The sequence below is a fragment of the Dicentrarchus labrax genome, unplaced genomic scaffold, assembly GCF_905237075.1.
Source record: "Dicentrarchus labrax unplaced genomic scaffold, dlabrax2021, whole genome shotgun sequence".
Classification (NCBI taxonomy): domain Eukaryota; kingdom Metazoa; phylum Chordata; class Actinopteri; family Moronidae; genus Dicentrarchus; species Dicentrarchus labrax.
In genome coordinates, this window is record NW_026136715.1 from 22,790,177 (window position 1) to 22,814,746 (window position 24,570).

The window sequence follows — 24,570 nt, forward strand, 5'->3', positions numbered from 1 at the left end:
ACTGCCGAGAAAAGCAACAGGGACAATCAAGAGTGCAACGGTATAGTAACAAAGTATCTCAGGCTTGTTTCCCCCCCCCTCTCAGTTTCTGTCTATCTTTCAGCTGCTTTGATGCGTTTCCATGAGAACAGCGAGACAGAGCAAGTAGGTGTTGTTGCCCCTGGTGTAGGAACAACCAAACTGAACAGAGAGGAAGCAGTGCTGGAAGATTTTTGTTATCTGTGTCTCTCCAGCCCAAGCACTGCAAGGCAATTCGTGCACATATGTGGCCTTGCACATGTACAGACAGATAAATACAGCACACGCATGTGTCATCACAGGCATACATGATCTGAAAAACATGATTATGCAAGGCTGGGTTACGGATAGTGATGTTGTAGATTATTTGCCCTCAATTATCATATCCCTCTCTAAACAATTTTAAAAGTCTAATGAAATGACAGAGAATTGAGCCTGTTTTATTACATACAATTGTGGCATGAAAGTGCCTGTATTCTAAGCAAGCAACAGCAACCCACAAGGGATTTGAAATCTCTTGGGAATGTTTGTATCAGACAACTTTAAAGATTCAGGCTGTTCCGTGCATACAAGGTTACACAGGGCTGCAGAGATCCCATTTGTGAGAGCCTGAGAGTCTCTCAATGCCATTTAGAGCCTTCTTGGACACCATGACAAAGTGGAGTGGTGCAGCACTATTCATCTTCCAGCTGTGGCCAGGAGCCTCTGACACCCCAGCAGACAGAGGGAAATGAAAAGAGGGTGCAGCAGCCAATGGCGCCGTACTTTATCTGCCGAGAGACTTGGCTTATCCTCCAGCTGTGTGGGCACTGCCTTTGAATGCAAACAATATGGCTGCAGAATGTAGGGCAGGCAAGAAAAGAGGCTTGCATGGTTAAGTTGCGGCTGCAGAAGCCATCAACGAACTTTCTTTGCAGAGGATTTAGAAGTCGTGACGTCTTTAAACAGGAGGAATTTGCATGATGGTGAACTTATTGTTAAATGCCAGAATGTTAAAGGATATCTGGTTTATTACAACTTGGGTTTTATTTTTATAGCTTGTAGCTATTCCTGTAGGTTGCTGTGTTTGGAGTTGTTTGCATTATCTCATATTGCTTATTTTGCTTTGGATGTAAATTTTTATTATTTATTTATAAGTTTGTTTAGTTCGTGCGTGTTGAATTCTGTGTGTAGTTTCTGTTGTGATTTTGTCTTGATCACAGACATCAGCAAAATGAGACACACCTGTGCAGGTAATTAAGGGGGTGGGGCCAATACGTTTAAAGACATGAAGAGGAAAGCAGAGCAAGCAAAAAGCAGAAAATATGCAGGACAAACAGGAAGCTGGAGCAGGCTGGCTGCGAAGTCTCAGGAGTGGGACAACAGCGTTGGGGAGCAGCGGTGCAGTGTTAGGCCGGTTGCAATTAAGCTGAGGGCTGTGTGTTGTGGTCACATGGCAAAAGAGAGAGACCCAGCAGTGTGGATACACCGTGGCGATAACTGACTGCAGATCTGGCATTGCTCTTTAGGCTCCGAGTGGCAGTACTGTCCTCCCCTTCACACACCAGCCAGCACCAGAACAACTGGAGGAAGCAACAGAGTGAGACATGAGACCCACAGAGGGAAGCAGCCGGAGATCCGGGCCCAATACGCAGCACAAAGAATGGAGGCCAAATTACACCCACCGAGCCCAGCTACACAGAGCCGGGGGAAGCTGTCCAGATGTCAAGTAAGTACAGCGAGGCAAAGGGTGGGCAGGCTGATGGCCAGTGGGCTTCCCACTAGAGGTTTGTTGTTTGGTCTCCTTTCTAGGCGGCACCAGCAGTGTAAGGACAGCAGGCCTCGGATGGAGTGACTGGATGGGAAAACAGTGATGGAGTCACAAGGGATGCAGTGCCATAAGAGACTTATTATCTTTTACCTTGTATTTATTAGACCCTTTTTCTTTGTTTGTTTTCTTGGTTTTATGTTTGTAGTTTTATTGTTTTACTGTAGGAGAACACAAGTGGCTCAAGTGGTATTGTCAATGAAACTTCAACCAGGCTACAATTGTACATACATTGTACTCACCAAAGTAACTGTTGAGAAATGGGAACATGGTGACATAAACTCACTGGGGCATGAAACAAAATAAGTAAGATTATCAGACAGGTTGTTAACAAGCAGATTATTGAAATTACTTTATCTGGGGGTAAAACTGAAAGTTAGTTCACCCAGAAGTCACAAGGAAAACTATAAAATGAGGGATTCCTGTTGTAAGCAGGGTAGGTCAAAGTGAAACCATGAGAGAGTCTGGAAACTGTACAATGGACAGTTAGTGTCTAATCATTTTACCCTCTGCCGATCAGGACACTGCCCATTGTTCTGATGGCCCCCTGATTGGCTACTCTTTGTTGCTTTGTTAGGATTAGGGGTAGATGGTTGGTTAGATGGGAATCATAATAATGGGCCGTCGTAATAATGGTATGGCACCCTGTAAATAAGTCTGGCTTACCTTGGGGTTTGTTTAAAACCTAATGAAGACTATTTGTTTCTCATTGTGTTCATCAGCAGATGGTGTTTGTTCAGTTGTAATGAAGATGAAAAAGGTGAGTCGTGGTGAAAAGCTCAGAAAAAGCAAGTAAATTGGAGTTAACCTCGAGTTAAGATTATTTTGTGATTTTGTCTATTTCCAAGGTCAAGAATGAGCATAAATGTTCATTCTTGACCAAGACCCAAGGTGTGAAAAGACAGAATTATTCTTTCAGATAGCTGCATTAAGATAAAATGTCACCGTCACAATGCTCAGTCCCTTCAGGATCTTGTAATGAAATTGTGAGAGAAAGTAAAACTTACAAAAGTTGTTACGTTGTTCAGGTTAGAATTAAATTGCATTGTTTGAAATGTGGCCCAGTGTTTTGTGCAGGAAATTGAAAATTTGTGGTGACAGGTCAAAATTGCAAGGTCGTGCAGGATTCACAGGGATTGGTTAAATTTGCATTAGTTGTTGCGATTGCAAACTACAATTTTCAGGAGAGACTTAATGCTTGTGTCATCACTGTAGCACAAGTCACTCAGACTGTCACACAGAAATTCAATTTTAATATCCTTCTACCAAAGACAGGACTACATTTCCTCCACAGCGGGAGTAGCCAGCAGGTAAGCGCGCTCTCTCTCTCTCTCTCGCTCTCGCTCTCGCTCTCTCTCTCCCTCCCTCTCTCCCTCTCCCTCTCTCCTTCAGACTTCCTGTAACAAGTAAAATTTATTGGTTACACTGTATCATGTCACTGGTAAAAGAGTGAATTACAAGGAACGCTTTTGATGATCTTTCTGATTTTCTACAGCAATTTAAAAGCTATCTGTCTATGTATGAGCTGTTGAAATGATAGGCAGTAATTTAATCTGTGCTCCTGAAATTGCACTTTGAGGGAGACGGAGAGGGGGAGTGGGAAAAGTATAGCGTGAGATGTCTCATGGGTCATCTTTTTAGGTTGACATGAGCTGAATCAAAGCTGCCAAATCTGCTACTTGAGTTTGTGGTAGTCAAATATTAATATCATAAAACAATAATGTGAGGGAAACTGCACTGTGCTGTTCAACACCCTGTAGCAGGAACCTCAGTAGTTACCTCTGATCTACAAAGCTTAACCTTGTACTCTCAACAGTGAGAGAGAGGTTCATCACAGTAGAGTGTGTCATTGTAATGTAAAATTATAAAAAATAAAATATGTTCTGCTTCATAGTGGTTATATAGTGGTATTCAGCCATGCAGATAGTTTTAGTTTGATCCTTCTGTCTCTGAGATTTCTGCCACCACCTGAAGAATGTCCAACAAAATGCCATTTTCAGTCATCCCTTCCTACCGAACCATATCCATCCATTGTAACATGCTTTTTAAAATTAGAACTCGTAAAACATTGCAAATCCCACAGCCTGAAAATTAAAATTGGAATAATAGCAGTAAAAGTAAATATGCTAGTTGCTAACAGATTAGTTACCATGCCAGCGGTGGCTACTGCCGTCACTTGAACCTCATCTTGCAGGTTGTAGCTAACTAACAGAGCTTCTAGCATGGCTGTAGACTGGCTGTGGGTAATATCATTCACCTCCACTGTATTGGAGTCGAGGCAGAAATTTCAGACAGCAAAAAAAAAAAAAAAAAAGCTTCAAATAAATCTAACAAAATAAACTTTGGGTGAACATGCCCTTTAAAAAGTGGGATTTTATCACAGGTAGATACAATGTGAAGGTTACGTTTCTAAAACAAACATCTTTCACCAAAAGTGTACTTCTAGCCCAGTGTAATTATTTTGTTTATTTTCAGCCATGGAGTTAAACTATAGTGTGGCAGCCAGCCAGGCACACAGCCACAGCAGGAAGTTTGTGTTTGCTTGTCAAGCAGTCGGAGGCAAAGTGACTCCACGGTCCTGGAACAGCGGTCTTGTCTCTGACGCTTCCCCTCATGTTGTCTTGCTCTCAGCAGCGCACATTAACATTTTATGGAGGAGCAGTCAATGCGTCTACCAAAAAAGAACATTTAATTGGAATTGGTGGAAAATTTTGCCATCCTGACATCGGCCATTCATGTTCATTTCACCTCCCTCAGGAGCTCCTGCTCCATTGTTGTTGGAATCACAGCGCTGTCCACTTAAATGTCAAATGGCTGCTTCCTTTACTTTGCATAGTGATTATAATGACTCATCCTCTTACAGAAGAGCTAATCTTAGCATCCATTTAGAAAAGAAGTGTTCCACCATTATGACAAGTGACCCCTATTTCTTTTAATGGAAACGGCTTCCTGCTTGAATCAGAGAATGGCCAGCAGGCACATAATTCAAATACTGTCCAGAAAAGTGCTGTGCCTGCAGATTACAAAGAAGGCCTTGAACTGCATGAAATATTAAAGCATTAAGACCACATGAGGAAGTAAGCCACAAGATCTTGCCAATGTCTAGACACAAATGAGAGGATGAGAATTTCAAGTTGGTAACATTGCAAGAAATGTCTGGCCTTCATCCTCCATCGGAGGCAATGAATAACCACCAGAAAATGGACTGTCCATTCAGGGTTTGGGAGACTAATGGAAGCAAGATGCTACAAAAGAAATGTAGGAAGGGGTGAATATCCAAAAGACATGCTGCTATTTTAAAAATCGAGGGTGCATTTAAAGGATAATTAAATCCTAAATTAGAGTAATAAATGTAAATCCACTAACATTTGAATAATTGTATTTCTTAAGTGATAAAGACCATACCAATAAAAGGAGAAAGAAAACGACAAAAGGACATAAATGCACAGAGAAAGAAATGAAAGAGCAGCCAGAAGAGAAAGAGAGAAAGAAAGTAAAACAGACAAAATGAAAGGAGGCACAAAGAGCAGCAATGAAAAAGGAGAGCAAAAACTCAGATCGGGGATAATCAAGCGTGAGGCAGTTGTGCAAAATTTACAGCCGTAATTTGGAATCCCACAGCCCTGGCATCTGGATGAAGAGGGAGGCACAACAGATTCTCATTTGCCAGAAACAGTCCATGCTTGGTGGACGTTTCTGTCACTGCTTCCCTCTCCCTCCTCCTCCTCTGTCTGTCTCTGGAGTGCCTCTCCATCCTGCACGGTGCACAAATGAAACCTGCGTCACAAGACAGGCAGCATATCTCCACTATACCTGAGCAGCCAGCCTTGAAGACACAACGCCGTGAGGGATCATTTCAATTGTGGAGGACAAAAAGGAAAATGTGAATTGATAGACTCGGCAGACAAAGAGAAGGACGTTTTTCTTATAGGGTTTGTTAAGCGCCTACTAAACTGCCATGCCCTTTTGAATTTTCTTTAAAGAAACAGTTTGTGGCATCTTTATATGCAAATTTTCTCCAGGGAATATTTTTATCCATTTCGAGGGTCCCTACATGTGGATTTGGTTGCCAGGGATTATAGATATGCTCTATTTCAGGGCCCCAAGAGAGCAGTTTCCATGGGGCCCAGGCTTACTTGCAGCATCCCTGTAGGGAGAGACTACAAGGCAGAGACCACAGTGGTAATTTATTGTCCTGTTTAATTTCCCACAAGGGCACTGCCGAAACCAAAAGAGATAAAGTCCATCTAATGTACATGTATTTACACATTTAACTGGTTAATGAACTCTCTTAGTCGATGACATTTACCTGCACTACATCAAAATTATCCAGTCATATGTTTTCACAGGCTTGCACAGGACTAAGTAGGTCCTCCCGAGACATCTTGAAGGGTTTCCAGGTCAGATAGGACGTATGGTTTCCTCAAGTGAGTTGTGCTTGCACCTGGGCTCTCCTCCCAGGTGGACATTCCCAGAATACTTACAAGGGGAGGCGTCCCATGAAGGCACCTTAAGATGCCTGAACCACCTCAGCTAGCTTCTTTCAACATGAGAGAGAATGAATTCTGGGATTCCACTTGCTATCTGAGCTCTTCAACTCATCTCTAACACTATGTCCCTAAGGCCTTGTTCAGACCAGCTTTAGCCCTGTGTGAAAAAACGTGGCCCTTATTCTTTTGAAGATGTGAGCCCCGGTAACACAGTGGGGATATTGATGCAGAGGGCTGCAGCAAAAAAATAAATCATCTGGCAAAAATGTTGACCCATGCTAAACTTTTGGCAAAGTCTGGGCGCATATATATATTTCATGTCTCACCAGTACAAACGTAGGCCCTTGCATTGTTTTAACACAGGGCTGTTTTTGTTTAGAATACTTGAATACATTACTGACCTCAAATGGACAGGAGCAATTGGACAATTGTAGTTATGTGCCTAAGTCAGAAAAAAAATACTTAAGGAAAAGAAGAAACTTCACATTTTTGGTGCAATAATATGCTTCAGGTCACACCCACCCTGTGAAGGAAACTCTGACCGTGTCTAACAATTTGAAATCGCACTACCAGAAGCAGCATGAACATAAGAGAAGTTTGAAATATCAATTGACTGGTAAAGACTCAGGTTCAGCTCCCTCTTCACCTTGATAATCCAGAAAAATAACCCTGACATTCTCTTGTAGTCCGCCCTGCAAGCAAGACCTTGAGATATACACAATTTTCACAAGATCTCGAGGGAGCAATCCACTTTTGAACAATGATGGCAAAGTTTGTGGTGCTGACCAGTACAGAAGTTGAAGAGGCCAGAAGAACTCCACCATCAATAAAAAGCAAAGGATTTCTGTTTATAAACTTCAACTACCTTGATAGACTGGGATGCACTATATTCATGTATAAACATGCTCTAAAAATACAGTACAAGACAAGCTTCCCCTTACTATACAGTATCTGCAGACAGTTGCAGCTGAAATACATCACAAATGTGTCTGTCATTGACAATTATTTGCATTTGAAATACTACATACTGTTGTTTCAGGTCAGGCTGACTTGCCGTCATACTGGAAAATCAATCACAGATCTTTTTTAATGCTGCAAGTCTCAAATGAAATTAAAAGAGGTTGAGTTATGAGCCAAGAAAGTTTCTCTTGTACTCTACAACAACGCCATTTCTTACTGAGCACATTTCTGTACTGGACAATACCAGGATCATCAAATTCTTTCAGTTCTAATCTGTCTGAGCGTTTGATCACAGCCCATTACTTCAAAGACATTTTTCTCTTGTACTTCATGAATATAACAGGAAGGTAATTTGTAAAGTACAACAACAATCTACACCGGGACAAAGTCTGCTGTCGATAACGTTTAAAAAAAAGCTAAACTAGGGGCACGTTTCTGCACTACTCAGTGATATTCATTTGAATTAATGGCCAAGTGGTGCATATTCACTTCACAGCTTTCAAACTCTGGTTACCCAGAAGAACAGCCTGCAGTTTAATTAGAAAGCTCTTGGCTTCATTGTGAGGGGGTGAGGGAAAGGGGAGGAGGAGGAGGAGGAAGCAGTCACTGATTGAGCACTCTGTCTTCAAACCCATTTAGTAGACAAGAACACAGGAAGAAACCTTAAGGAGGAGGATGATAATACGCAGAGGAGGGTGAGAAAGTAGGAGATGTGTGATTGTATCAGAATCCTAACAAGGGAGAAGATGAGAACACTTCCTGTAAAGCATGAGCGTGCAGGTATTTCATTCAACCAGGTGATTCCACTTATAAGCACACCTGCTGACGGAGGAGGAAGAGCTTGTCAGTGACATCAGTGGCCTGTGGGACCATGCCTAAAAGCTGTTGCCTCACAGTATTCACTTTCAACATAAAAAAAACAATGTGGTGTACTGGGATTTTCTTTATTTCCCCAAAGACAGAAGACAGAAGAGATCTGTAGCTTCAGGCCATCCGCAGAGAGAATGAACATGGTAAACTGTAGGACCCGGCCAGTCAATACATGTATGTCTGTGGCAAACACTTCATCAGAGGTCACTTAATGATGTTACTGACTAAATGACCTGTGTGCCGATTGTGCCTGTAGAGGCGAATGAGAAAAGAACTTTAGTGACGGTGTAATTAAAGTACTACTGTTATAATAATGGCCCTACCATAAAACACATGCTTTTAGAATTGAGTCTGTGCACTCAAAAGACCACCAGGAGCAGAAAGTAAAAGGTAGGAAGTGGAGCTAAAAACTGTTCTGGACTCTCATCAATCCCTATTTCTTTCATTCTCTATATAACGTTTCTGACTGTTTGGCAATGACATAAAATAATTGTTTGCCTGACTGACCATAGGATTTAGGCTCCTAAAAGCTAAAAAGCAATACAATGTTCTTTTTTGATGCTATTTAATTGGCAAAGACTTTTGAATTAACATGTACCGCCAGTCAAATTAAAGGGACTGGCGATCCTAAAAATGGTGGGGGCATGTCGCAAAGGTACCCTGATGGTTTACTCCAATAGTCTTCAGGTGAAATAAAAACCTTGAATTCTGCACCAGTCTAATGTGATTTCTTTCTTCTCAGCAAGGACTCCCAGCACGTTGTCACAGTTTGGCTTGCAGGGATCTAAACAAGCTAAATATGTTGGCTGTACAGTACGCGGCTGTGCTGCCCTGTGGATAACAAGCCCACCGATGGCACCAACGCCACCACCGGCCTTACTGGACCTGCAGCAGTATCGAGTAAATGCCATAATGCTCACATGATGTCTTCCTATGGAGGGAGTGGGACACCGCTGCCTGCTCGCCTGTGGTTTCGCTGTGTAATGAAATATGTCTCCCTTGATGTATGGCTGCAGGAGAAGCCCAAATCGAAAATTGAATCACACTAACTTAATTTGTGGTCGGGGCAATCAAATTACTTGTTTTGGCTGCAGTGCTGACGATGAATTCATCTTTGTGACAAAGCTGTCACGGCAGCGTAAAGGGGGCGGAGGAGACAGAGTGTATATGTGTGTGTGTATGTACTGTATTGGGTAATGGTGAAGAGAAGTTAGCAGAGGAATTTGCCATCAGTGCTGTTGAATGCAGTATTGTGCCAGTGTGGTGACCACCTTTAGCAATGAATTTGCTGTCAGTCAAGAGCGTGAAGTTGAATACCAACAATAAAAGGGATTTTTTTTTTTTTTTACAGCAGCCAATGAACAACTACAAATGTAAGCAGCTTACCCAGGCTTCGGTTGCCCCGTGGAGTAGTTTGGAGGAAAAGTGTCAGAAAGTGTCGGCATCCACAGTATGTGTTCATTTCTACTGCAGCTGAACAGCTTGACATCAGAGCCTCAAGACCCAAAGCTTTATCTGACTAAGGCTGAGCTGAATCGCTCATTAAAGGGTCAGTTCATCAAAATGACCAAAAATAAGCACTTTTTCTCACTTACCACTTCTGAAGCTGTATTAATAAAGCCATACAGATTGACAGGTTTGGAGACGTGTTTATGAAATTTCTGTCTTTATCCCAATAAACTGGAAGTGAAAGAAAAACTGTTTGACATCCAGCACAACTTTAGCTCTGCATGAAAGAACACTCTCATTCATTTGAATGGATCATTGCAGCCAAAGCTAGGTTGGGCTGAAAAAATGCAGGGTGAGGGTTGATGGAGTTCTATTCTCTTCCTCTACAACAGTGCAATCATGCCTGTACAAAGTTCTGGATGATCACTGTTTAGACTGTTGTCATGTTCAGAAAGAGGTTTGGACTTTACCATGTTCATCTGGCTGATATTGTGAAAAGGCAAAGCTTTTATCTAGTAAGCAGTGGCAGATAATTCATTATTTTGATATGCTATTGTGTGACATGCTGGTATTTGATGCAATGTGTGTATCACCAATATACCTATGGTGTTTCAGCTAGTGGAAGTTATGTTGCTGGTAGGCCGCTTTGCCATAATCTCTGTCGGTTTATTTGCATTGTCAGATTAGTTATTTTATTATTTATTAAATGGTCTAGGTCTTGCAAGTTGAACTCAAAACAGAGAAATGTTCAAAGATGGTTAGTCTAAACAAAATCTTTGACCCTGGCCTTGGTTTTGATTTGGGAATCATTTGGGAGAGTCAGTTTTCACACCTAAGGCTGTCATTCAACCACAGCACATGTGATGACCAAATAAACCAAGAAAATGGGGAAAAATACACTGCAAAACCTCCATATTCCCAGAAAGAGGTCACAGTAATCGTGATGTAATGTACCTTTAGCAGGTCATGCCACAGGCTTCTATGGGGGGGGAAGTATGGCAGGGTCAAACTCAGCGGTGGATTCGTCCAGGAAGTGAGGCTGATAGGAGGAGACGTAGAGGGTGGGGGCAGTGTTTGTGTGTCACTCCTTCTTCCTTCTCTTCACTTCACACGTTGTGAAGACCAATGCCACGGGCGTAGAATAGTTACGCGCTGAATAAATCCCATGAAAGCAGAAATAACAGAGTTTTTTTATTCACTGAGGTGAACACGCCAAGCAGAATTAACAAGTTGAAAGATTTGTTCCCTGTTCAACCAATTTCCCCAATTGAGAATAAGTGTGTGATGGGCCATTGCAAATAAAGCCTGTCCATGCATACACGCATACCTCACATCCATAGACGTTTCACACTGATTGATGCAACACACATAAAGCACATTTAAAAGGGCAGATTCCCCCCCCCCCCAAACACTGTGGACCAAATGACAGCCAAGCAGAAAAGATTTGAAAATGACTCAGTGGCCAAACTCACAGTGAGTGATGGATAAACACCCTTGTATCCAAACAGTTTTAGCAGCTCAAACTCACCACAATTCAGTGGGCAAATCCAACTGATGGTGGGTCCAAAAACCACAGTTAGAATGGTATTCTTGGTATGCTTGTCTGGGTTTGATCAGAGTTCTTTCAGTAACAATGATATAAAGCCACTTACACTCAGTTTACCCACATTTTATTTGTTTCTTTGACCTTGTGACAATATTTATAGGGCAGAACACATGTTATGATGTGAAATGACTGACAGAAGGATCACTGAAAAAATGGGGAATGCTTCAAGAAAAATGCCAGTGTGTTTTAAATGTTTGACGTTTCAAGTGCACCCTCATAGGTTGATGCCATCCAGCTCTTGCTCCAATGGAGGTTGAATGCACTTATTGTGAGTCACTTTGAACAAAATGCATCTTCCAAATGAATTACATGTGATCTAATATTATACACTTTTACATTTTATCTCCCATAGTTCCAGGAAGCCACTGCTTAATTTCTGCACCATATAATAAATTAACACACTCATGAAGCTTGCTTGAGATGTGTAATATAATTAAGAACATTAGTCTTATTTTGCCTCAGTGTGATTATAAAATTGTGTGATAATGTAGTTTAAGCACAGATTGATTGGAAAAGTCTGCACTATGGTACTCCACTATAATGTAAATGGAGCAAAACATGAAAAAACACATAAATGTCCACAACAGACCAGCTTGGTTTAAATGGTTAGTTGTGATGTAAACAGTGTTGGATGGTTACATAATGGGTTACACTGATACATTCATTATTTGTGTCCATGGTATTACAATTTAAAACATTTACTAATCCCAGTAATGCTCCATCAACACTGTAAAACCAGATAAGTTAATTTAACTCAAAAGAAATGTTGAAGCTGATTACATTGAAAGCTTTAAGCAAAACTAACTTTTGTACTTTGAAAAAACATTCCTTTAGCTTGAGTAATTTAAAGTGGTGCTTCATTTTTATTTGTACTGTAAAAACAAAATACCTAGTTATAAGTACTCAATCAGGAATGTTTCTGTAACTTACCAAAGTTAGTATCACTTAAAATTACTAGTAAAAGCTGCTTTATCAAAAATAGTTTTTAACTTCCAAAGCTGCATTTGTGTTGTAATTATTTTGACTTAAAATAACTCAGGGGTGTCTGCTTGTTTGCTCTTAATCTAGACTTGTACTTCTCTGGAATGCACTTAGAGGCAAATGTGAACAGGGGTCACTCGGATGAGCTGAGGTGGCGTTTCCTTTTATCCTTGTATGTAGTAAGTTTTGTTTATTTTAGACTTTGTTTTGGCCTTCGGGTCAGGAGTAGAATCAACCGATCAATGAGCTTGAATTGCAGGAATATTTCTGCATAACGGAAAGTAATGTAAAATTAATGTCAATACATTTACAATGAGGAATGGGCAGTGAGTACACTAAATGTAAAAGTTTGGCACAGTGGGTCCAGCATCTTGTTAGATAGTTTTCTCTATGTCTTCTACCAGAGTTAAGGTGTACATTGGAGCACAGTACTGCCACAAGTAAAAACTAAATTCTTCCTCAAGCTCATTGTTATTGTCACACCCATTTGAGAAATCCAATTTCTTTCACAAATGTAGTGGTGTGTTTACACTCTGTCAGCGGGGTGAAATTGATTTATGTTTCCTGATTTCTTCTACATGTTCTTTACATTGTCAAACGTTACTCTGCCTCATACTCAGTCAATCCATAAAAGTAAAAAGCACACAAGCAAATGTGTCCGAACAATACCGTTACATGATCGCCTATGTGCAGCCCAGTATAATGCCACCTTTATGTGGGGCGAGCTTACTGGTTGTAGCGCCCGACATACAAATACACATAATGAAAATTGGCCCCCAGCAGCACACACATGTATCCAATCCATCCCACGTCTCATTAACAACCCCAGGACAATGAGTCTTGCCCTCTGATAGATATCTTGATTTCACTGCTGTACACAGAAACCACACTGCTTTTGGCTTCTTAAGGACAGGCGACAGCATCCTAAAAATAGTTCCTGTTTATCCTCCTGTGTTTTGTTGGGCCTGTGTCCTGCTGTGACTCTCTGTGCCAGCTCACTGTTTTTGCATTGCCAGTGTCACCTTCGATTTCCTTAAGAAGAGAGTGAGTAGATGAGTTGCTGCTGGAGAGGAAAAGGTGGACTCGAAACAAAGACATGAGATGGGCGATATTCAGATAGAAAGATGTAAAAAAAAAAAAAAAAAAAGGAAAAAAAGGGAAGACTAGAGGGAGGGAGAAGATGCTGCAGCAGAGTCAAAGATGAAAGAAGAGAAATTTGGAGGGGTGATGGGGATGACTTTGGAGCTTTAGAAAGAGACAGCTTTTAAGAAAGTGAGGGGGATGGAGGGAGAGATTGAGAGGGAAAAAAGCTCCGGGGAGAGGACAGAGATGGAGTTTTTAGAAAAGACAGAGAGAGAGAGAGAGAGAGAGAGAGAGAGAGAGAAAGAGAGAGCAGGCCGACTGAATGAAAACAGCTGGAGAGAGAGAAGGGAGTAAAGATACAGGGGGGAAAAAGTGTGTCAAAGAAAGCGACTGCTCTTTTGAGAGCTCTCTTCATGCCCTGGCGGGGCACCACTCTGCTGTCAGGTCCACCTTCCCCGGACAAGGAGTGCTTGTCACGTTAATGGCCTGGAAGGAAGACCATGTCACTTTATCACCTCGCTGCGACGCCAACATGGCCGTGGCTTTTGTCTCCTCAGCTCCCTCTCCGCTCCACAACTCCCTGGAAGTGACTAATTGATCCTGGGAGACGGGCTTTTTTGTGTCTCGGGGGCTGATGAACAATGTGAGAAAAAGCCGCTGATAAAGGGAAAAAAAGAAAGGGAGCAGGATGTGCGCCCGGCTCGGGATAATGTAGCCTACTGTCTGCTGCAGTGCTATCTCATTTCCCCACACAAAAGTAACATTGCCACTTTGTAAATGAAAGTCAGTCAGGCGAAAGATGCCCCTCACGCTCTGGCGGCCCCTTCTTGAGATAATGGGTGCATGCACATTATTTCTGTAGACACAAGATCGACTCAAAAAAAGCAGTGTGTGGGTAGTAAATGAAATTCATTCAAGTGTGTGTGTGTGTGTGTGTGTGTGTGTGTGTGTGTGTGTGTGTGTGGGTCCAGTATCCAATCCTCCAAGCATCCCTAAGTATTCTCACAGGAATGTAGAGAATGATTGGTGGGCTTATATCCTGTAACATGCATCCAATTGCTTCACAGTGCAACTCCATATCTCGACTCATCTCTGCTGGATCCGATTCCTTCTCGTCTGAAGCTACTGGAGTTATGGTTTACTCATCTGCCTGTTGATGCTAAATGCCCTGGGATGTAAATAAAAGGGGCAAAAAGAAACGGTTGAGCAAACAATATGAAAAAATAAATCGGCTACATTTCAAATAAGAGAGGAAGAAGGAGGAGATTTGGGCCACAGAGTGTCGTTGGAAATAAGCCAAGAGAACAGAAGGGTGGAAAGCTATCTAAAGGAGGCGAGAATCTCCCCTCCTTCAATAGCTCTGGCCTTGTCAGATATGGTTATGCTTATTGGAGGAACAGGCGAGGGGGGTCACTGCACCAGCATGCCTCAGAACATCACTGCGCCTGGGCTATGATAAGAATAGTGCACTGAATCATAGCTTACAGTGCAGTTATGTGTATAGATGATGCATGGTGAATGAATTGAAGATAAGGCCAGGGAACTGGATGTGCTGGACACAGCTACACTTCTTCTCAACACATGGGGGTTTGTGTGTCTGTGTGTGTGTGTGTGTGTGTGCGCACACATCCATTCAGCTTGTGAACCATCATTTTCAAGGCTCAAGGATCCTTGGAAGGCTGGATTACACGTAAGAGGGGTTTAAGTTTCCTTTATTTCCTCCCTCTACTGATTCCTCCTGTTCAAGGCTTTTTGTCTTCTGGAGAAAAATGGTGGACAATCAAAACTGTTTCAAAGCTTGCTGGTTAAACGTGACTGGATAGGACTGAGGGAGGTAAAAAAAATGCACTGTTTGGTCGATAAAACATCAGAAAATAGTGAAAAATGGCCATTACCAGAGCTCAAAATGGCATCTAAATGTATGAATGTATGTATTGCAGTTCATATTTACTATGTGTTTTTGTTTAAGCTTTCAAATTTGCTGAATTTTAAACAATATTGTGCCCTCAAAAATACCCACAATGCAATGGCATTTGTTTTTTTTCCCGCAATCATCCCTCAATGGCATTTTAGGAAGATAAACTCAAACAGGAGTAATGAGTGCTAGCGACTACTGTTGGGGACTATTTTCAGCTGCGGATTAATACATTTTTGTTGCGCTAGTATTTACAATCAATTGTTGGTTTAGGTTCTTTTATGGAATTTATTGATAGTAAAAAAATATAGAATATGACCAGCCTTATTCTTATGTTGTTGTAATTTTATGTCAATCATGAAGCACTAAATAAATGTAACATTTCTTGTAGGTTGACATTCTGACCTGCCACAGCTGGAAAAGTGCAGGTGTAACTGGGTGGTCCAGCAAGTGGTCCAGCATGCACAAAAGCTGGGTCCTTGAAATGGCACCTGACTGGAGTGCAGGCTTTATTGAGGTTATTAATCAGACCTGTGCTTTTCCTGCAAGGACGTAAAAATGTCTGCTGTGAAAAAAAGGTCTATTCTTTGGCTTCGATCTTGGGTATTGAATGTTTCGGTTCACATTTCAAGCTGAGCTGAAAAACCCTATTTTTTGAGAGATGCTGATTGGGACAGACTGCAGAAACGCCCAGGAGCAAGACCGCCATGATTTAAGATTTAAGTAAAGGGCAATTCAACAGTTTTGAGCCCACTTAAAAACATTAGCTTTATCTCCATTTTCTCACAGTACCCCAATACTATCTCATCCCATTTCTCCCAGCTCCTCTTCTCCCATCCCCACCCTCCCTCCCTCCCTCCCTCTTTCACACCCTAATCGTTGAGACTTACAGAAAAATCAATTTCCACTACCCAGTGGAGAGGCCCAATGTTTCACCACTGTGTCTGATTGATGACGTGCAGACGCCATCTCACACCCCGTTGCTTTTTATAGCACCTCTGAGTTGGTCGCCATTCAGTGCATTTTTATGGCAAATAATAACAGGAGATGTAATAGCTATTCCCCCTGGTGAGTAAATCTGAGCAGGGAGACAAGAGGATGGCCCGCCCAGACAGCTGGAGGACAGTCCCACGTCAACAAGTTACTTAGGCTGAATGATTGGGTACATGGCTCTGAAGGGCTTGGGGCAATTCAACAATCAGACGTGAAGGCTGTTTCTGAGATCACTGGCATCCAATCTGAGCGTTCAGTTCTTATGGCGACGACCATGTCCAGCGGAGTAGCCAGCTACTAATCTACACACCAGGTTCCACTTTATCGGGTAGAACTCAGCAGCCTCCACACAGCCAATCACATGAATGTAGCTGCAAATACATACACTACCGCAGTGCATGCAGGCGCTTCCAAAAAGCTTAGCTGCTACTTGAATACATGCGGACAAGACACTTGATCCAAGTGTACCCTCCCGAGATTTTCACACATCCTCAGGAAATGGTGTGAAAAAAAAAGGCATGCATAGACAGGCACCTCTGTGGGAGAAAACAGCTCCGTCTGTGAAACGGGTCAGAGGGTGACCAGAGACAAGCCCACAAGAAGGCCACGCTTTCTCAAATAACAGCTCGGTGCAATGCTGGCACTCAGAGAGATATCTGTAAATAATAAACCCATCACACCTTTCTTAAAAGGGGGGGGTAAAGGCAGCAGAGGACCAACCACATGCTGCTCATTTGTTGTCAAATTGATGAAGTGGTTTAATTTGCATGTGTTTTCTTAAATTGTGCATTGAGCTCTCGTCAGATCAGCTCATCATGAGACCACTGTAGCCTTATCTTCTTCTACTTCCTTTAAGGTAGAAAACATGTTAGAAATACAGAAACGCGCTGCAGGTAGCACAGGCGACAACTAAACTAAAAAGTAATGATCATGGCCGGGTCAAGTTACTGAGTATGGCTGACTTATTTCACTGAATCCAGAAAACAGGTCAGACTTCTGTGTTTTTGGTTTTTATAAGCTTATAAGGAAAATTACTCTTCTTTGTTTTCCACACTAGAAGGGGTTATGTAAATTACACTTTTTTTATTTTAAGGAAACAAATCCTCTAGGAATAAGTGAATATTGCCAGTTGGTAAATAAAAATAAATGTCACCACTTTACAAACATAGCGTAGTTGCTCAGTGGAAAACAGAGCCTCAGTGGCTGTCAGTGGAAACAACCCTGGTTTAAAAAAAAAACACATACTAAGAAAATGAAAAAACTGGATTACTGGAGGATGAAAATGCTTTGCCTGGCTCAACAAATCTCAGTTTGTGTTGCAGCAAGCTGGTGGCTCTGTGTCAGAGGTTCAGGCTGGTAGACAGAGCGTAATGGTGTGGGCAGTGCTTTCTTGGCACACATGACGACCATTAATAGCATCATTGGGATGCCACAGTGTACCCGAGCCTCGCTGCTGATCAGGTGCAGCCACTTCGGTCCAACAGTCTTTCTCAAATAGATATCTCCAGCAGGATGAAGTGGCAGGAAGCACTGAGTCCCCTCCACTGACCTGCACAATGTCCTGTAATGAGGTGAAACGAGAAAAATCTGCAGTAATGGCATTTTAAGAGCTCTAAGACTTTGTGTCACACTGAAAATCAAAGGACTTAACTAAGATACAGAGTATTTATGCTAAGGTTCATGGTTTAAAAACCTGCAAGATATTTTCAAGCTCTTATATTTTGCAAGAGATTAACTTGGTTTGAATTGCAGCTCATGTACATTCTGTCTCTGCTTGATGGTTCTGGTCAATGTACCTGAAAATTAGGAAAAATAAGAAGATTGGATCTTTCCCACACATACATACACACACGATTAAGAAACTTATAGTTAGACAGTAATTAGTAAAGCTGTGAATGTGGATTTACTGTGGTTGAAATACTGTCACAGAGCTTTCTGATCTCTGAGTCTTTTTTACTTTTTAGACTGTGTCTGAGAAAATGTGTTCGAGAAGTGTCAGTTGAGAAATCTGTCTCCTATCTCTCTCTGCAATCCAATAAAGCACAAATGCAATAGAAATGTCAAATTGAAAAGCGTCAGACGCTGCGACTGGTCCCACAACTGCATCTATAGTAAGTACTGAGACAAACAACGTTTTAACAATCTTTATTTATCAGGGGAAGGATTTTGCTGAGCGTGCAGCCACTCTGAGTACATTCATACACCATACGCTCACACCTGGGAGCTGTCACGCACAACTGCAGACAGCCACCCGCACCGTACTGCAATCCACCAAACAGCCCAGCTGAAGCAGATACATTCTTAAGGTCACTTTTGGTCAGACAGTCCAATAACTGCATCAAGTTGAAATAATATTATAAGCCTCACAGCGCTGTCCTTTGACTGCCAAACAACAACACAGCCTCCTGTGTGTGTCTCTGCCGTGCACTGTGTTACAGCAGTGTTGGATACATGGATGACTCAACTGCCCAGGCTCATGGCTAATGGAGACCTTTACCTCCCCATGACCTGCCTCACATCACTGCAGGGGATAGACAGTGGTAACACATCCTGGTGGTAGAGGATGTTGGTCGTCACAGAGCAGTCACCAAACACAAGAACCAACACAGAGGTACCTTAAAGGTGCATTATGTAAGAATGTGAAGCAGTTTATATATGGATGACTTTGTGGCATTTTTTGAAAGGACTGTAACGTAAATTTTCTCGATTGCCTAAAACAGCCTAATTTCTATATAAAGTTTGTTAAATATATTGTATTATTGTGGTTTTAGCTGGCTAATGTTAGTTAATGTTAGCTAATGTTAGCTTGCTTGCTAACACTGACAAACTGGTAGGTAGTAAACATAGCAAAATATTGTCTTGAGAGGATAATGGCTCACACCTATGGACTGAAAGGTAAGGCGAAAGGATGCTGACTGCAGTTCATTTAACGGCCACCGGTGTCATCAATAACAAGGATTTTCTGAAAGTTCGACACAGGAACTGTTTTTCAAGGATGGGTCTTATTTATTGTAGATTAACCTTTTTTTTTTTACTTCTAAATCAGCATGGTGACCTGTCTGATCCGCTGACTGCTGGTGTTGGTGCCGTGTGTGCTGTTGGATTTAATTCTGAGTAATGCTACTGCATCCCCAGATCTCAGCAATGCAGCAGGTGAGTTAAGTATCAACATAACCGAAAGGAATAACGCCCCAAACTGCTGTTGTTTCTGTCAGTCATCAAGCTAAACAAATTCAGCATCTCTGTAGGTTGGTGCTGTGAAGGCCATGATAAACATTTGTTACAGCAGACATTCTGATTTGTAGGAAAAGCACAGGTTTAACCGGGTGTTCCAGTAAGTCATGCCAGTGATCCAGTAAGCACAATACCAGGGCCCAGCAAATGGAGCACCTGACTGGAATGCAGCCTGTATTTAAGATTATTAATTACACCTGTTTTTACTGGAGGGATGTAAAAATGTCTGCTGGGAAAAGGTCTATTCACTGACTTCGATCTTGGGTATTGACTGTTTTTGTTCACATTTCAAGCTGAGCTGAAAGTCCTTCTTTTGGCGAGACGCTGATTCATACAGGCTGCAGAAACCCCCTGGAACAAGTCCACCACGGTTTAAGAGTTAAGAGAGACAAGCAAAGGGCAGTTCAACGGAACAATCTTGAAAATATTATCTTTACCTCCATTTTCTCACCTCATCCCTCAAAAATATCTCTCTAATATGAAACCTAAAAAGTACAGTTTGAAGACCTGTCTTTTTTCCAATTTTACAAAAGTACAGATATTAAAGTTACTGTGTGTAAAGTTTTTCCACCTCTAGCAGTGCTATGGAGAAATGGATTCATGAGTGGGTCCCCACTTTATTTACCTTGCAAAGACCCCCATGCATTCATGGCAGCATGTAGACAAAAAAGATCCACATACCTGTGGATAATTTCACACCAGTCTGCTGATCCACAGTTGTTAATGGACAGTAATGCACCAAGAAATGTAACCATGTGCCACCGCCTACTCCAGCAGTGAAGCAGAACCGCTAGCTAGCAAAAGTGAACATGGAAACAGCCCAGAGATGTACACAATGTGTTTTGGTGAGAAACAGTGAATGTAAACATTTCAAGGCAAGTGGTATTCAGTCGGTTGCAATGTGCAACTTCAACACTCTGGTCCTGTAAAAGAGAACAGGGTATCTTTAAGGCTCAATTTGGAGTGCATTTGTTGGGTTGAGAACAGACTCAGTCCAGTGTGAGAGGCTTCATCAAGACTGCCAACCATGCCCTGAAAGTTCTGTTTTTGTACCCATATTAAATTGTGTTTGAGCATCACTAAGCTTTAAGTGCTTTGTTTGCCAGTTATAGAAAATGCAAACACACAGCACTTGAAGGACACAGTTGGTGTTATTCTGTATTTTTAATGTTAACAAATTCACCAAAAGTAAAAATAATTAATTTACCTATTAATTAGGGTTTTTCTGCCAAGCCACATTCTTAAATACAATAGCTTCAAGTCCTGTTGTTAATTACAAAAATTACAATTAGAAACACTTATACACAACATTTACCTTCATTACCCTGATCACAATTTATTTTGCTGGGTAGTGGTGTACGTTGCTGCCTGCTACTGTGTGTTTTTTGATACCTGTGAGTGGCAAAAGACAGACATTTTCAAATACTACACAAGGGGCTTTTGACCACAGTACAGAACATTATTAAAAACGCCCAAAGGATTAAAATTACAATCATAATCCTACCAAGGTTATGAACATTAAAGCCTTTTGTGAATTTGAAAGAGCACTGAGTAAGAATGGCAGATAAATCTCTTCCCAAGTTTCCATTCCAGCTTTTCCATTTTCTACCAAAGAACTAGTCCCAGTGTGGATAATCCACAGCACCTGGACGTTGTTCCTGGAAAGAGATGCTGCTACATTTGAGATCAGATCTAACTTTTTTAATGCTGAGAGCACCAAAATAAAGAATTCCATTCACCTCCACCATATTGCAAAATCTGGGTAAATATATGAAAACTATGTCTAGGCAAAAAAAGTCTCTCTCTTCTAAAATCATATTACATCATAATAACAGTTTACATTGTAGTTATAATAAATACATGCATTTCAAAGCTAGGAAAATTACAAAAATGAAATTTAAAGTTGAACTACTGAAAATATTTTGTGTAAAAATATCTTTGTATTAATGCACAAAGTAAGGCAGTGCAGCAGAAGTGTCTCCTTTATTAAAGATGTCAGAGATTCAGCACACTATCCAGTCAGATGAAATGATGCTGTAAGGTATGTTCAGCTGTAAATGGTGAACTAAAACAGAAAAGGCTGTACTCACCAGTTAGATGTGCTTCTTGTCTCTCTGTACGTTAAAGTAGAAAACATCAGAGATCAGCAGAGTTGGTCCACACAAAGCCGAGCATACGGTGTGCCATTTGCTGATGTCACTGGGTATTAAACTTGTAATTTTTCAAGCAGTTAACTACTTCATGGACCCCGCTGGAGCTGAAAACATACAAAATGCACAGCGCAAGTTCGAACTGGCCCAGTTTTCCATCTCGTTCCTCCTTGGCCTGCTTCTATTTGTGTTTACAGCACTTTTGCAGTAACTACAACTCATGGTATTTTTCACTCTTCCAAATAAGCTACTGATTCGGTATTTGTGCTCTAGTTTTAAGTCACCATATTACTTAAACTGTCCCACTATTTGCTGCTGGCATTTGACGGAAACAGATAAACTGAAAATTTTGCCACATACATTTCTGACGTGCCAGCTCTGGGGAACATTAACAAGCAGGGTAAACAAGGCTAAAGCTGGTGGGAGAATGTGTTTGAAGCATCCTTAGAGAGCAGCAGATCTCAGGCGGGCTAAACTGCTGTCAAGTTCATCGATACCGGCTTTACACCACAGTGCACAAAGACAGCCCGAGTCCTGGCTGCAGGCTTCTGCTTTTAACAACTCCAGAGCCTATCGAACTCCTCTGGTTGGCCGTCAATATCGCCTCTGTCTTTGTCTCTCTCTTCACAGCTGTTAGCCACGCCAGAGAGAAAGAGTTGGAGGGAGGTTGTGTAGTATGAGAGATAAAGTGTTCTCATAACCATAGGGAGGCAGAGGAAGGCTTTGTTTCAGATTGGTGAATAAGTCAGGAAGGAGAGAGTACCCTGCTAGCACTCTGCACGTGTACTTCTCTTGTGCTGGACTCTTTGGAACTGTCCTGTAACTTACTCTCTCCTCCAGCTCTACTCCTTCACACCTGATCTGCACACTTTTACAAGAGCTGCACATTTTCACGACACCTTAATTAGACCCAGTGTGCAGCCGTCGAGCCGAAGCAAAGACCAGTGCTCTGTCCCACATCGCCTGTGATCCCTGAGGAGAAAATGCATTGTGTCCTTCTCTCAGCGGTCGCCTTCGCTGTTCGCACTTTAATCATTCTGTTAGTTAGAATTTCCTCGAGCCCTCGGCCTTAAAAGGAAAGTCCGCTGAGTTTACAGAGCAGTTCGCCTGTTTTTAGTGCTGCTCAGCCAGTAAAAACTGTTCTAAAATGTCTCCTGTGGCGACAGCACATCATTATCTTACATTATTCATTGTCTGTGTTAGTTTTTTTAAGTTTAATCCATGCTGGAAACTAGGGAACAAGTCACAACAGCATTTATAACAGAGACTGACTTATTCTGACTGATGTTAATTCACAGTGGAAATAACTAATCAGAGAACTCCACTGAACTTTGACAGAGCCGAAGTCATGGTGTTGCCTCCAGGCTAGCCGCTGTTCTACTGGCTTCTGTGACAATCCAACACAAATGAGTATATACAGCACTTGCTATTAGAATTTGAACCCTTTGTGATCTCAAAAAATCCATAAAAATGTGTAGCCATTACACTCCGAATTAATTTCAACTAATCAACTTCTACACTATTAACTAAAATGTGTGTCATACATTACATCCTGACCTGGCGCTTTTTCTTCTATGTTTTGCCAAACCTCAATAGCTGTGGCTATTAGTCTTGAGTCTCCCTAACTAGGCTAGCTAAAAAAAAGTTAAGTCTCAGAGGAAAATAGAGAATTTAATAGTTAGTGTGTGGACAGATGCTTTACTTTCAACATCAACACTACTGGCTTTCCGGTATGTTCGATCTGCAGTGAGAAATTAGCATTATAAGACGCTTGGAAGGGCACGCGTTTTGGCTCCCAAGAGGACACTTTGGCACGCGGTTTTCAACAACTGGGTGTGCACCCCCCCCTGTGCACGCCACTGGTGAAGCGAGTTGGTTGCAATCTTCAACTACATACCTAGAAGCCACTGAAGTAATATAGCCTGGATTTCTAGTAATTCATGTTATCACAGATGTGATATGGTTTTGAATGGGAATTCTGGCTTCACTTCAGCTCTATTGTAAAATGTCTCTACGGAAATGAGAGAACCAGAGTCCAAAATCATAATAGCTGTGTCACACCATCCAGTTTTATAAAAGCCTGCTCTGGCTGAGGAGAAACTGCTCAAAGAAAGGAAAAAGTATGGATTGCAGTCAGCCAGGGGTGGATGGTACAAATACATTCCCTAGAATTAACTTTGTTAACTTCTCGTCTCGTAGCTATTACATCACCAAGCTTCCACCACCACCTCCCTCGCACGGATGTGAAAATTAATTTTGCTTCAATTTTGACTGATTTTATCTGTCCCTTGGCAGCGCCCCAACTTCATGGAAGTAATCTTCTAAGTAAACATCCGTGCAGACTTGTTGTAAAAAAAGCGAATCAAACACCGGTCCAGTGAAGTCATTTCGGCCCTGGTGTAGCCTTGTAGAGCCTGTTGGACAAAACATACACCAAGGATTTAAAGTTGTACGTAAAGTGAACCGATGGACCCAAAGTGCTCTTTATTCACGAGTAATGTTGACATTTTTTTTATGTAATTACAGGCTTTTACAAGAAAATTAAAATCTTCTCCATCCTGAGAGTGTGCTTTGGTTTGTGCGACTACACTCCAGACGTGGTGAGAGTCGGCGACAGCACTTATGCAATCTCTAGGGGTCATGAGAAGCTAAAGAGGGTGCAAGGAAGTGGAATAACAACCAGAGGGGAGCTCTCGTGGAGGAATACAAGCACAAGGATGGAGGCAACGCTAACGGGTAAGAGGTACGGTCTTAGATCCCGACGGGGGAGCGTATTACTTGTGAATGTGTTGCTGTATTCCATCATTCCTCATGTCTCGGCTCAAGGAGCCAAGGCCTGAACGGCTTCATGTGACAACCTTAAAGGTTGATGGAGCGTGGCCTGCTGCATCCCGGCCTCTGCCGCCAAGCCCTTCACCTTCCCTCATTTAGGGGCATTGTCTCCCAATGAGTATCATTTGTCACCATTGACTCGCTCATGGCAGACACGCGAGCTGTTTTTCCATGGCCGTCGC

At 41.9% G+C, this 24,570-nt stretch overlaps 1 long non-coding RNA gene across 1 annotated transcript; it reads left to right on the forward strand.

Annotated features, from left to right (window-relative positions):
* Nucleotides 1-1,218: 1,218 nt before the first annotated feature.
* Nucleotides 1,219-9,859, forward strand: LOC127377876 (uncharacterized). Its single transcript, XR_007887784.1, has 3 exons — nucleotides 1,219-1,726; nucleotides 1,810-9,045; nucleotides 9,497-9,859. It is a non-coding gene; the product is annotated as an uncharacterized LOC127377876 (long non-coding RNA).
* Nucleotides 9,860-24,570: the final 14,711 nt, after the last annotated feature.